The 15463-nt window shown below is 41.2% G+C and overlaps 1 protein-coding gene across 1 annotated transcript in view; it reads right to left on the bottom strand.

Moving 5' to 3' along the window:
- LOC149464696 (ATP-binding cassette sub-family A member 13-like) overlaps positions 1-15463 on the bottom strand; it is a 594838-nt gene that overhangs the window by 115894 nt on the left and 463481 nt on the right. The window lies entirely within an intron of this gene.

The raw sequence follows: 15463 nt of genomic DNA, 5'->3' as shown, positions 1-15463 counted from the left end.
CCGTTTCCAGTCGCTCCCACCTTCTTCAAGGCCCATCCTGGGTCAAGTCTGCCTCCATGCTTTGAACACCTTGATTCCCATTCTCTGCACTTCCCTGCAGATCCACATTACCACCGAGAACACTTTCGAAGGACAGTAGTTCTGGTCTGGAATTTCAGGGTGGCCCCCCCTGCACCCACCCTCTGGCTGCCTGGCCCCTCTGGCCTTCTGCTCCAGTCGTCCGGCTCAACCTGTTCATCTAGAGAACCCTCTCCGGACCTTCCTACCCCGTTGGTCTCCCGATCCAGTGGTCCACCTACCCCGACAGGGGCCCCTTCTTGTTTTTTTGTTAATACTTTCTGTACTTGTTGTTGCTCAGGTCCTGTTGATCCCTACTGTAATGCTAACCTCACTGCACCTCACCTCACCTCACCTAATAACGCTGTTGCTTCCCTCCTTAGGTTACTCAACCTTGATTATTTAGTTTGCTGGAGCCCTTTTTAGCTGTTGGGCGGTCCTGAGCTTGTCATCACCCGAGTTCTCACTCTTGCTTTGCACCACTTTTGCCATACCTGGGGAACTTTCCTCGGGTGCTGCCGAGCTCCTGGACCCCCCCCTACGCTACACAGGGAGTTTCGGATGCTAGTTACCTCCACTGGTGTCCGCATGCTTGTTTTCTTACTCGGGATGACTTCTCCCCTATTTTCGCCACTGCACACTCACCATCAGCCCATGTGGCACAAATTGTCTGTACTGCCCGGGCTGTCTCTGACCCCCCTGAGTGATCGTTCTGTTCTTGTCCCGTGGGCCAGACTATTGTTACTGGTTGCTCTTTTCCCCCTCCCCCACCGCCCACCACTTGTTTTCTCCACTATTTTCTTTTCTTTATGTGTCTGCCCTTCTTTCCTTACCTTCCTTTCTCTTTTCTCCACCCCTCCCCATTGGGACCGTTCCTTCAGTGCTCAATCGCGGACTTACTCTACTTTAGCAGTCTTTCTACACCCACCATGGGACCCCTGAACGTTCAGGGTCTCAATGTACCCCAAAAACACCACAAAACCTTCCGCTTTTTTGCGTCACAAAAGGCGCATATCGTATGCCTACAAGAAACGCAGTTTACGCCCACTTCCACTCCAAACTTTTTCGGCTTCCTCTACCTGCAAATCTTCACTGCCTCTGCGAAGTCCAAGTGCGGAGGAGTACTCATAGCTTTTGTGCTCCATTCCCAAATTGGCAACCTGGAAGGCCGCTACCTCATCCTGTCGGCACTTCTATTAGATTTTCCTGCCACAATTGTCTCATACTATGCCCCTAACCAAGGTAGTTTGGGGCAGCGTTATGAATGGCTTTGTATGTCAATGTTAGTAGTTTGAATTTAATGCGTATAGAAAGGTTCAATCTACCTGTGTATAATTGGCTGCAGATAATTTTGTAGACAATCTAACAGGTCAGTAGTAGGGATGAGCGTTGTGTTCAGACTGTCCATGAGTCTAACCTGAATTGAAGCTGTTTGGAGGTCATTAAGTGGCCAAATTGAATGGTCAGGTCTGCTGCAGCTGGAAGTCATTCATTTAGTGGGACTATTACTACCACTATAAAATGACAGATTCTGGCCACCAGGTGGCTTGTTTCAAACTGTAAACCAGTGGGCATCCTGGGCGTAATCATTCACTAAATATGGTCATGACAACATTTTGGTCAATGACTTGAGCCAGAATTTTAGGCCAATTTGTTGACATTAAACAACCAATCAGGAAACTGTCATTTGTCACTAGAGTCTGGCAAGATAAGGTAACCACAACCTGATAGATTGCTACAAGAGTGTAGCTGCCTGACTGTGGATCAATCATCTTCATCTTCAGCTCCTGAAGGAGTTGTGTTAAGGTGCCTCTCTCCCCACAAACCATAGGAAAGGAGAGATTGAGTTTCCACTGACTTTCTGATAGACACCTTCTAGCCTGGTGTCCCAAATGGAAAGAAGATGCTGAATACCTATTGTGACAGTACTAGGCCCTGTCACTGGATAAAAGAAGGTTAAAATGGACCAGGATTCGCATTAAGGCATGGTGCCAGGCTATTGTTTCTGTGCAGAGAAAAGGGCTGTTTTTTTCTAGGTTTTGTAATAGATTGTGGCCTGAAGCTTGAAGGCTCCGTTGCTAATGGTTGGGATGGATCCTTCAATCCATTATCCAGGTCTTATTGGAGATCTGTAGGTTGTGTGAGTATGCAGGTGTGCATGTTGGTTACAAGACAAGCCTCATAGCTCAATAAAGGCAAATAAAGCACCTAAACCAAATGGCATACACCCACGTGTTCCAAAAGAATTGAGCTCTGTCATTTAAAAGCCAATGCTTCTAATTTTTAGGGACTCTTTAATGACTGGCATAGTACCACTGGATGTGTAAGGCAAAAGTGGTGCCTATATTTAAAAAGGGGTCAAAATCTTTATCAAGTAACTATAGACCTGTTAGCTTAACTTATATTGTTGGGAAGATACTGGAAAGTTTACTTAAAGACCACATAGATGAATTCTTGCTGGAAAAAAAATATTTTAAGCAACAGACAGCATGGATTCATGAAAGACAGAAGTTGTCAAACAAATTTTATTTCTTTTTATGAGAAGGTAAGCAAAACCTTAGAGTGGTTGGGGACGTGGTGTACTTGGGATTTTGCAAAAGTGTTTGACACAGCTCCCCGTGTGCCTGCGAAAGAAAGCTTGAATTAACTCATGAGCATGTATGTTTGAATCCGGTTTCCAAAAATTATCTTCTGCCCCGTACCCTTTCCACTTAATCAAATACTGCAATTGTTTCCTTCTTCACTTGTAATCCAGAATGGTCTCTACTTGATATTCCACCTCCCCATCAATAATTATAGGTTCTGGGGGGCTAATATTACGGTCTGGAAAGGGATCAGGGGTCATGTGCATCAATAATGACACATGAAATACCAGATGGATCTTCAGAAAGTCAGGTAAGGTTAGTTCATAAGACACATTATTAATTTTTCTCTTTACAGGAAAGGGACCCAAAAATCTAGGACCAAATTTCTTCTTAGGACATGCCAATCTTATGTTAACAGTAGAAAGCCATACCTATTCGCCGGGATTCAGGATCAATTCGCCCCTTCACTTCTTGTCGAAGATCATCTTGTTATCCTCTTGCGCCTTGGTCATTGCTTCCTGCAGGACCTTGGTGTTTTGCTGGAAGAAATTCAAGATGTCTTGGACTGCTGGAATAGAAGATTCAGGTATGTATTCATATAAGAATTCAGCTAGGGGTAATAAGAGTACCCAATCATCTTGGGAGAACGATATAAAACAGCAGTTGGTCTGTGGGTGATAAGCTGAAGAGAAAGAAAGTTCAGTCTTCAAAATTCCGGAGTGCCTTCCAGAACCTGGATGTAAACTGGACTCCACGGCTGAGACAATGTTAGCAGGGCTATCATGAAGCCTTACAGGGGTACCATGAAGCCATTTTGGAAAATCGATCGACCACAACAAAGATGGCAGAGTATCCTTCAGATGGCAGAAGTTCCACAATAAAATCAATGGCAATCATTTTCCAGGGTCTATAAAATAGGCCTGAGTAACCCCCAAGCTTTATTCTTGCTGCTTTTGCTGTGATTGCAGGTGACACAGGAGTTCACATAGGCTTTGCAGTCTTTAACCATGTCAGGCCACCAAAACAGACCCTGTATCAAGTCAAAGGTTTTATGAGTCTCAAAGTGGCCTGCTAGTGGATGATCATGACACAGTTCAAACACAGTCATTTGGGTACCTTCGGGTACAAAGGTTTTGTCTCCAGACCACAGCAACCCTTCTCTGAAGGGACTCCTGGCAGAGAAGACATTCTGGCTGAGACCTGTTTAATGTGAGATAAGAGATCTGCCTGTAATAGTAAAAAGTTTCCAGCTGACAGAATGGTATTAGAAAAAGAAGATTGCTTAGGAGCATCAAACATTTGTGATAGATTATCTGGTTTGACATTTTTGGACCTGGGTCTGTGTTATATGAAAAACAAATCAAGAGTAAAAAAAAAGTGCCTACCTGGCCTGACGTGGCTTCAAACGCTTGGCTGTCTTCAAATACTCCAAGTTCTTATGATCTGTGAAGATCAGGATGGGATGAGCAGACCCCTCCAAGAGATATCTTGGCTCATCTAGGGCAAACTTGATCACCAGCAGTTCATGGTCCCCCACATCATAGTTCTTCTCGGCGGGGGAAAATTTGCGTGAGAAGAATGCCACTGGATGAAGAACAGTCTTTAGCCCTTGACGCTGTGAAAGAACTGCCTCTACCGCATTCTCTGAGGCATCAACTTCCAAAACGTAAGGAAGAGTAGGATCAGAATGACTTAGTGTGGGTACTGATATGAAAAGTAACTTGAAGATTTCAAATGCGTCTTTGGCTTCCAGAGTTCAGCAAAAATGGGTACTTTGTTTGGTTAACTGAATAATGGGTGTAATAATTGCAGAAAACCGTTTAATAAATTAAAATTTGCGAATCCTATGAAGCATTGTACTCTTTTCTTGTCAATTGGTGCTGGTCATTCCAAGATGGCACAAACTTTTTGTGGATCCATTTTGATGACGAGATAATTAGTCCCAGGATTTCAATGCTTTGTTGCTCGAATTTGCACTTCTCAGGTTTTGCATACAGTCCATGTTGCCTAAGCTGCTCCAGAACCTTTTGAACAAGTGTACGGTGAAGTTCCAAGGAAACCGAAAAAAATCAAAATGTCATCTAGGTATACAATAACAAAAATATCTAAGAAGCCCTTAAAGATATCATTGATGAAATATTGAAATGTTGCTGGTACATTACATAATCCGAAAAGCATTACCAGGTATTCAGAGTGACCAAAGCGTTTGCGGAAGGCCGTCTTCCATTTATCTCCTCCTGAATTTGTACCAGATTGTAGGCTCCCGGCAAGTCTAATTTAGTAAAGATTGAGGCAGATCTGAGTCTTTGGAATAGTTAAAGAATTAATGGAAAGGGATACCGATTTTTCACAGTAATTTTGTTTAACTCACGGTAATTCACACAAGGCCGGATGGAATGGTCTTTCTTTTCCACAAAGAAAATCCTGGCCCCTGCTAGAGAGGTGGAAGGCTGGATGAATCCCTTGCTAAGGCTGGTCATACACTATACAATTTTCTGTTCAATTTCTGCCCAATGTTGTTTAGATTTACCTTCAACTATGTAGTGCAAGGGCCTGCCTAATTGGATACAATTGAAGGTGTTGTTTAGGTTTGATCTCATATTATATGGTTTGTGGTAAATCAATAGTAACATTCTCAAGAAAATTGTATAATGTATGTCCAGCCTAAGACTTGCTGTGGTGGTTTATGTAAGGATATTTTTATTTATAAAGGGCGTGTCCCTTTCCCTTAGATGAAATATTACAGTGCCTCCAGCCGTTAAAATACGGCAAATATTTAGTAGACCAATAATTTGGACACCTTGATAATTTGATCACCACTTATTATTATACCTTGAATTCTTTTAGCCAATATGATTTCGTACCATACACACAAAATTTGCCTTATAATAGATAAATATAAAAATTTATTTATGTACAAAAATTATATCTATATTAACACAAAACGCAAAAGACTGGTGATAAATGAATATTGGTACACACAATCAAAAATATATCCTACCAATGTAAGACACAATAATAAGGTCTCTAACTAATTACATCAATCACAAATTTTAAATGATATGATATTTATTAAATTTATTAATAATTAATAATTTCGAATATCTCAAAGGTTATATTCTTACAAGCCGTGGCCATAGGATTGCAAGAAGCAAGCCCTTGATATATGATACTCTGGTTATTAATATTCAATAAATTATGAAATATGAAAAAAATTTATAATATGGCAATAAACAATTTTTAACAGTAACACAGTATCTTTCTACATATATCTAACTACCCAATATTGTTATGATACACTAAGGTAATTTTATGATTCCACACAACAGAGAAAATAATTAATACAAAATCAAATAAATATCTCACCACACCCGGAATTCAGACTGGGCAACTCTCCCGTGGATTTAGCTGGCAGTGGAACGCCTTTAGACTGATATATAGGGCAAGTGATAGATTCAGTAGGGGAGAATGTAGGAAGTTATAAGATTAGAGGTTTAAAGTTTTAGGAAGTTTGAAAAGATGGAAGAGTAGTTATTCAGCAGAGATCTTCTTCCGATGTCAGGTCTTCCCATGAGGTCTTTATGAGGGTTCTTTTTTTTCTTAAAGCACATGGGCTTTTATATCCACTAGTCCATTGTTCTAAGATACCTTCCCACCAGGCTTCCTGATTGGCTAGTTGAGAAATGTGTGTACATAAGCTATTTCTCACCTGCCCGCCAGGTGGCGGTCATGTATCACAGAACAATGTGAGTATTTGAGATGACTCATACCTTGGGTGGAATCTTCAGGTAATTTCAGGAATAAAATATACGGCTCTTTCCCGATATAGCAGTGATCATACCTATGATATTCTAAATAGGGACCATGGAATATAGGTGTATATTCAGTTATTCCTTCTTGAAATACCATCCTGTTTGTTTCCTGATACGACATGTAACTAATGCTAGTTTATAATACATCTTACTTCCCATCATCTCAATACTCAAGTTAGTGATATATAGTTCCCATTGCTGAGTATTTAGTGGTGTTTAAAGTCTATGACATCTTATTTATAATCTGTTTTTGTAGTATATTTTTGTAATGATATACAGTGAACTTTTAGACTTAAATGTCCTGAATTTCACCTCTTTGTTTCAGAATCAACATTTTCTCTGTGTAGAAAAAAAACTCTCTATTTGCCTGGTCCTTGTATTGGACTCATGGTAAACAATTGTTAATGCTTTCACCCTTGGTGAACAATAGTATATGGTAATAGTTTCAGAGGTCTGTTGGTTCATCACACTCTACAGGTTTTGGTTAAGCTTTCAACCAGTTGAGTTCCCGTCTCATTATTGTTGAAATGTTTACAAGTCAAAGTCCTATGTGTTTGACTTTCTGTATGTGCATTCTTCTCGACCTCCATATACAAATAGTCCTTGTTGACAGTTCAAACAGTCTTATTGTCTTGGAAAAGTCTTACTTCCCCCATTCTCTCCAGTTCTTTAACTAGAATTCTTGATGGTTCAACCAAGACAAAATTAACTCTTAGCATCCGGCTATGCTGAGCTGTTTGCCATATAATAGTATGTCTTGATAAAAGTCAGATTCTTGAGACATGATTCAAAAGCCCACAACAGACTGTCATCCAGATATTCTTTCAAAGCCTCAAGTTCATGTTTAAAAAGATTAATCTGCATGAGATTTCGGACCCAGGCAGCAATTCGATGGGGCCGTCATAAGGCCTGTGTGGTGGTAGAATATCAGCCCCTCATTTGCTAAAGACATCCAGGAAGCCATGATAGACTTTTGGAACCACTTGACGCAGCTGTTTGTGTCAGTGTCCATACATAGCAGAGTAGGGGCCGAAATCTTGGGTGGACAATGTTCCTGGCAATAGGATGATTGGAAGTTCACCTCTCCTGTGGCCCAGTTGATGTGAGGGTTGTGGGCCTGCAGCCATGGTAAGCATAAGATGACAGGGTACAGTAGAGAGGAGATGGCATCGAGGCACAATAGTTCTTTATGATTTGAAAAGGAGGAAGTTACTGGCAGAGAAATGGTTTCACGTGTAACAGTCCTAGACTTGTTGCTGACAAATATACAGAAAGTCCTTGAGCCTTGGGTTGCAAGGGAATCTGGTGTTTTGCAGCAAAAGATAGATCAATACAAACAACTGCAGGCTCCAGAGTTAATTATGGAGGACATCAGAATGTCCCTTCCCGGAAGCTAAAATGAAATGGGAAGAGTTACTTGCTTGGGCTTCAATACTTCAGAAAGCCTATTATAAGAGGAAATTAACAGGCACTTACGGAGCTTGGCTGGACAGTTGCGCACATAATGACTTCCTTCACCGCAATAGAGACACAGGTTGTGTTGACAATGACGTTGCCATTCTTCAGGTGTGAGTGAGGTGAATAGGAGATCCAACTGCATGGGTTCAGGTTTATCAGGTGGAACTGGACCAGAGAAGGCAGGAGCAACCAGAGGTGACACCTTGGGCAACATCCACACAGGGTGAGCTAGACCAGTGGTTCTTTCAAGTCGTTGCTCTCTAAGTCTCCTGTCGATCTGGATAGATAAGTAAATCAGTCCTTCCAGAGAATTCAGGACCACCACTCTAGCCAGTTCAAGAGGTCACAGGTGTAGGTAGGTCCTGGATGTGGCTCTCAAGCGGTGTATACTCCTCTTGAAGGCTTTTAACGTATTGAGTTAGTGCTGCAATGTGCTGACAAATTTCATCCAATGGAGAACCCCCTCTCTCAGGCTCCAACATGTCCTCTTGGTACTGTAACATACCTGGTGGTGGAGCTTGATGTGATGAGGTAGGCTTCTCTTACACTTCTGGCTCAGGAGTCCTGGTAAAGTGACAAGAGTGCCTGAGCACAGAGTGGGCACGAATGCCTAACAGGTCTTCAGCTGCAGGATGCCAAAGAGCAGGTAGTGTGTTGCTGTGGAGCAGGCTGTGCATTGCTGACAAGCAGGCTAGGCTGACGGAAGACTGGCATCGCAAGTGACACAAGTTAGCTGGTTCAGATGCAGAGACCAGGGTCAAACAGTATGGGTTGGCAACTGAAAAGCAGATCAAGGTACAACACAGCAGGCCGAAGAATAGTCAAGGTCAGGCTAGGGTTGCTGTATAAGCAGGAGCAGCAGGCAGAGACAAAAACCAAGGACAAGCCAGGGGTTGATACAGACAGTGTTCAGGCAAGGTCAGGGGCAGATCAAGTGGGCAACAGAGAGTCAAAACAGGAACAAGTTTCAGATGCTTCAGAGAAAGTAATAGACCAAGCGGCAAGGACCCCAGGTCATACTGCAGTTTAAATAGCCTGCCTGGTGTTTGTGCATGCTTTCACACATGAACAACTGTTCTGCACACTTGAATGATTCTTTCCAGACAGAAGGAATGGGTCACAGGGATAAAGTATAAGATGAGAGACACTGGGTAGAAAAGAGAGAAAAACAGGATAGAAAAAGGAAAAAGAGAAAAATGTAAAGAAAAAAGGGGTTGGAGAGGAGAGGAGGAAGGAAAAATGGGGGAAGAGAGAGAAAAACAATAAGTAAAAGTGGAGGAAAAAAGCAAAAAAAAAAGGAAAGGGATTGCAAGATAAAATGATAAAAGGGGGGGAAGGAGGAGAGTGGAAGAAAGAAGGAAACGTCAGAAAAGTATAAGAGAAAAGGAATGAACAAGAGAAAGGAGAGGAAAAAGGGAATGAAGAGTGCAGGGGAAAAAATTGAAAGGAAAAGGTGATCAATGAAGAACAGGGGTGAGGAGGAGGAGGAGAAAAAAGGAGATAATGGGAAGCAAGGGGCAGGCAGAAGAAAAATGGGAGATACAAAGGATAAGCACCCTTTTTTGAATACCATACTAGGAAGAATTAGGGTTAAATAAAATTTGGCAGTTGCCCAGTTTACAATTTACACTCTTAGGAACGCCACTTTTTTTCCCCATATGTACAGTATGTGGCTTTTGAGCATGTTTTATAAGTGAAGCATTGGTGTCCCATAGTCATTATAACATCCATGACCACTCAGGCAACTGGGGTCATATACTTCTGGTAAGTACTCACTTTTGGCACTGAGGTGGTGTGGATTTTCTTGGAAGAGCGCATCTAAAGAGGACTGATTAACTCTTTTGGATTTCTCTTGTGACTGATTTATTTTTTCGCTGGCACTTAACAGTTGATTTGATATTTACATTTTCCAATGTTTATGTACTGTGTTAATTCACTGTGTGGTATTTTTCTTTACACTAATTTGAGGGAATGTTTATCATATTTGGACATTATTTATGTTCTAAGTCTGTGAATTAGCTCAGCACTCATTTCTTTCAAAATGTTGATATTGTATATCAAATATTGTGTGGACTGATTTTTTCCTAATCCCCCCTTTTTTTCTTAAAGGGTAAGTTCACCTCTAGTATATATTATGTAACATGTTACTAACCGAGGGTCCCCCCCCCTAAAAAAATCTCCGTTGTGACAGTGGGCTGGGAAACGTCTTCCCGCACCCACTGTCACAATTTTAAAAAAATAAAACATGGCCATGCGGGGCTCAGCCCATCTGGACTCATCATTCATTCTGTTAATGGGAGAACTACAACTACCATCAGCCATTGAGGCTGATAGCTTCTAATTCCTCAATGAACTACCAGGGCACTGATGAGCACTCTAGTTAGTTAATTGATCTTTCCTGTCATTCAGCAGCTTCCTTCCTGTACGAGGTCAGGCAGACAGCTACACTGACAGTCTGCAGGGCCCTGAGATTGCACCAGCAATCTGCTGTTCACAGGTGCAATGCTTTATAGTCTCCTGAAAAACCATGTGCATTTATATTTTTATTTAAAAATGTGAAGTTATCCTTTAAATTTTAATGCCAGTAGTTCCTGGCTCAGCAGACATTTTTGCCTTTCCCATTTTCATCTTTGTATTCACAAGAGTTTGTGGAAAGTCATTCTAATTTTGTTACATTGTACTACAAGCCAAAGTATTTTGTAGAAAAAGGATTCTAAAAAGTAGTAAAAATTGTCAATGTAAAAGCGGTATCCCTGGTGACTCCAACTTTCCATGGATGCCAAGGTAAGATACACAGTACATCCAGGCAGCTCCAACTGGTTATCTTTACCTTCGTAACCTCTAAAAATAAATGTGTATTCTGTGCCACATTTGCATACTTTATACAGCTTAACACAATAACTAGCATATCTGCTGAGGATGCATTCTTTTATACCACGTTTACCAGTGAAGTGCACAAGGGACTCATTGACAGTGTGTACAGTTATATTAATGTTTGAGAAAACAATTGATGAGGGGAGGATGGAGAGTTTGCCATAAGTGGGGTCACTTCTGAGAGGGCAAAGAAAATGAATGAAAAATAGAAAAATGGTGTAGCGCTATATAAAGACCCAATAAGTGTGACAATAAGTGCTGAAGCAACACAAGGTCTGAATGAGAGACCAAATAAAGTGGCCTATATAATAAATATGGTGAGCCCAATCCCTGTAAGGGATGCAGACAGTGTGACCCCTGGTACCCAATAATGGGACACAAGTCTAAGTGAATGTGTATCCCTGTGGAGGGATAAAAAACACACTAAGTGCTCAAAAACATCACTCAGATATTGTATAACATATACAAGACAATGGTGCGACACAGTCCAGTTAGACACGGTGCTTCACTCTTCATGGTCATGCAAACCACACACTGTGAATGCACAACACACCGGTTGGGGATCCCAAAATGGCTGCAGTGGCCTCTCACCTCCACTTTGTGACCCCTCAGGGCCACAAAGCCTTGCGGATCACCCCTGGATCCTACCTGTGTAAATACTCTTTGCAGCCTGGTATCCTGGGCTTAAAGCCCCACTGGTATCCCGTGTCTCCACTGGAATGATTCCCTCTGAGCCGGTAAGTAGGCAGGCAGATAGATACCCTCAAATTGGTACTTTCTCAGTGGATCATACTCCCAGGCCCTCCATGAGATGGAGAGCACCCAGGAGGTGCCACTGATGTATCTAGTCTAGTAAAGAAAATGAATGACTGCAGAATATATTGGGCCTGTGGACCAGTAAGATGACAACTGTTTTTTTGTTTGTTTGTTTTTTTAGGTATTCCCATGTTTCGTGTGGACCTGAAAAAATTTTTTGTTCACTTAAATTTTAAAAGGTTATCAATAAAAAATAGATTAAAATGTATAATAACAAAATTATCAGTGTCTACATTATGCCAGGCTGGCATTTACATGGGGAATGATTGGTGGCTCAAAATTGAGGGCAACCCATAAAGGATTTTTAAGAATGACACTGATTTTTAAGAATGACAGACACTGTCCAGAGAGCATGGGCTCTCTGGACAGCGTCTGTCTACCATTTTGTGGCTGGTGTTGAAAAGCACACCACTGATGCTTGTAGCTTAGTACATTTACCTGTTTTTGTAGGGACTGCTTCATACTCAGAAACAAAGGTGCCCTACAGTGTCACTGTTTTATACTGGTTCATAGTTAAGATCAGCTTCAGAATCTAAGATGTATTCACTGCTCTTGACTGTTATAATAATGGTATTATATGACTCCTGAACACTGTACCTTTTTATGACATTTTGTAGTAGAAAAAAACAAGTGGATAAAAAAAGAAAAATCACCAGCCTGCTAGGGCTGACACTGACAATTGTATGCTTGCCAGGCAATCAAGAGAGAAACAGAAAAATTATACTTGCCAAGAAATGAAGCCTAATGCTGAAAATGTGTATGTGCCAGGTTATCAAGCCTGGAAAAGAAAAATTACACTTGCCAGACAACAAAACCTACTAAGATGATGACTTATCAGGGAAGATGATGGCTGCCTTCCTATATTCAGTAATGCTCATTCATGTACAAAATCAGAGGTCACAGAATAGATTTGGATAGCGTTGCTTCACCCCATTCCCTTAAAGGCAAGTAGGCAAACAGGTACTTGGCTGCCCCCAGGAATTATTACATGGTGCTATATTCTCTGAACATGTAACATATGAAAACAGAGAAATGGTAAAAGCAGAACATACCCATGGGGTGATACAGGTGCCCACAAAGGATGGCAGAGACTGGTGCCTTGGCAAGACTTTGATAGGAAGACAAGCTGAGGTTGGTCCAGGCCACAGGTGGAGACATGTGGCAGGCCCAGGCAGCAGGTAGAAGTATTGATAAACAGACAAGTATCAGTCCAGGGGGCAGGCAGATGAAGCAATAAATAATAGACATGGGTCCACCCAGTCCTTAGGCAGAGACATGGTCAATACACAATGGTCAGTATACAGAGCAAGCAGATTAGAGACAAGCAAGGGCAGCTATTGAGCCATGTGGAAAAAGCTATTATAAACCCTTTAAACTGGTAGGTACATCTGTATACTTACACTCCTGTTTATATATCCCACTCCAACTGCTATAATAAAAACTCACCAGGCCTTTTGACCTCTTTAAATGCTTTTGGCAGAGAGTGGGTATTTTTAAAAAGCTTAAAGGTTAACAATAAATATACACAATTTGGGGATGCCTTAAACTTGCACACAAAGTAGTAGTAAGATGTACTATAGCAACAATGATATTTTAGAAAAAAAAAATATTGCCACTAAATCAATTTCCCTAGACTGGTTTATTCCATTTGAAAAACAAGGTGTCCTGGAGATCCCCCTCAATATCTATATTCTACTTTTATGGAGGATAAGGGTCTAATATGGATTTTAAGTGGGATCTCCTAAAATGAAATGAAAAAATGCCATGTGGTTCCCCCACAATACATACCAGACCTTTATCCATGCATACAGCCTAGATGGCCAGGAAAACATGGAGAGGTTACCTTGCCAGGGGGGCACCATGGACAAGCACTTTGTCCTCATGTTGGGGACAAGGGCCTCTTCTCCAAATGTCTAGCCCAGTGAATGTGGGGGTCTGTAAAGGGGATTTTTTTAATTGCTACAACAGGTATTTACATAGTGCCAATAATGTATGTAGTGCTTTACATGTTTTGTAGATTCACAACATTCTCTGCCCTAAAGTGGCTTATAATCTAGGATCTTTACCTTAAATTACCAGAGGAAAACCCACACAAGCACAGGGTATAAATGGATGACCCTAGTTCTGCATGGCAGAAGAGCTAACCACTAAGCCATTGTGCTGTCTCTTTAAAATAAGGGAACCCCCAGATATTTGTTACTCATTTGAAAAATGTAGGTACATTATAAAAAAAAACAAACAGAAAAACCATTAAAAAATGTTTACTGAACAAAAACACATGGTGTAAATCCATGGGCAATCACATCATGCAGCATTGTATATCTATCCTCTATTATGATGAATGGTGCCTCAAAAACCCACAAAAACAAGCACACTGGTTCTGATGCAAATGAAAGCTTTCCAGCTGGATGCTGAATGCCAACAAGCCAATAATTAGGTAATAATGTCACCTGCAAAATTCATTGGCTTTTTTACTATCTGAAGCAAGCCAGTGGACAGGCCGGGAAGTGATTCAGTAAGTGACGATAATGATATTGCCACTAAATTAATCAATTCTGACTGCAGCAGCAACCAGAGGTTTGGACAGGTGAACAGGCCTAATCTGGCAATTTAGTTCACCCTCACCTTGAACATCTAGAGTTGGGGTTAACCCAAGCCTGAAGCTTATTCCTAGAGCTGGTGCACTGTTATGCCGGAAACATCTAGAGTTGGGATAAACCCAAACCCGAAGCTCATTCCTAGTGCTGGTGCACTGTTATGCCTCAAAACATCTAGAGTTGTGATCAACCCAAACCTGAAGCTCATTCCTAGAGCTGGTGCACTGTTATGCCTCGAACATCTAGAGTTGGGATCAACCCAAACCCGAAGCTCATTCCAAGTGCTGGTGCACTGTGATGCTATCATTGCTTAATGGCACTCCTTTGTACCTTTCCAACACACCTGGACTGCAGCACACCACAACAGACAGTAAAGCATTACTGTGTAATGTGGTGGGTTGCATGGCTAAATATTGCGCATGCACCTTTTCTGTGGATTTTGGTTAAATGGACAAGCCATTCAAAAAGGCTGACTGAATGCAATGCACATTGGCATGTGCAGCCATTTAACTGGATATTCCAGACAGTGGTGTATTGTAAAGTCTCTCATTTATGTTTTTAGATTCTCTTATATAGCTACTACACATCATTGGTACAACAATTTTTTACTGTTTAGACATTAATTTAGGTGTTGAATGTGATGTTATATTTAGCACACAGTATGCATATAAATTCAATGATAATAAAAAGCTGTAATGAGCATTCATTATGCCAATAAATTCTTAATGGTGCACTTGGCAGCTCTTGATTCTCTTCTACACAACCTTCCACTTCTCTTTTTTGGTGTTATTTTTTTGGATAAGTTCTTTCTTACGGAAGAAAAAAAAATACATTGACCGACTTACTCTCAATAGCCCCTTAATTTATAGATGGGTCTAGTTAGGTTAGAGAAGGTGGGCTGTTGGGTAGGCAACATACAAACTAAATGAAAAAAGGAGAAAACAGAGTGGAGTCATGACCAGAATCTTTAGAAATAATAGCAGATTGAGATACTAATGTATTGCAAATGACCAGCTGGACCCTTGTTTCCTAAGCACTGTCCTAAAGCACTAAACAGAATTCATATTTAATGATATGCCTGAGCTTCAGAACTGTCATCACATGTCTTAAAACTGTGGTGATGAGTGCCTAAAACACTACATACAATCAGAGCAGCTTAGTGCTGACAACAAAGTTGACCTTAGGGACAGAGGACCAACAGTCATCTGTACAATGTTAGTGGGAACTATAAGTTTTTTGAGGAATTTCATTTTGAAGACACAGA

Source organism: Staurois parvus, unplaced genomic scaffold, assembly GCF_062004578.1.
Source record: "Staurois parvus isolate SC_StPar_1 unplaced genomic scaffold, SC_StPar_1.0 ptg000148l, whole genome shotgun sequence".
In the NCBI taxonomy this organism is placed as follows: Eukaryota; Metazoa; Chordata; class Amphibia; order Anura; family Ranidae; genus Staurois; species Staurois parvus.
Note: the sequence above shows the minus strand (reverse complement) of the source record. Positions and strands in the feature narration are given on the sequence as shown.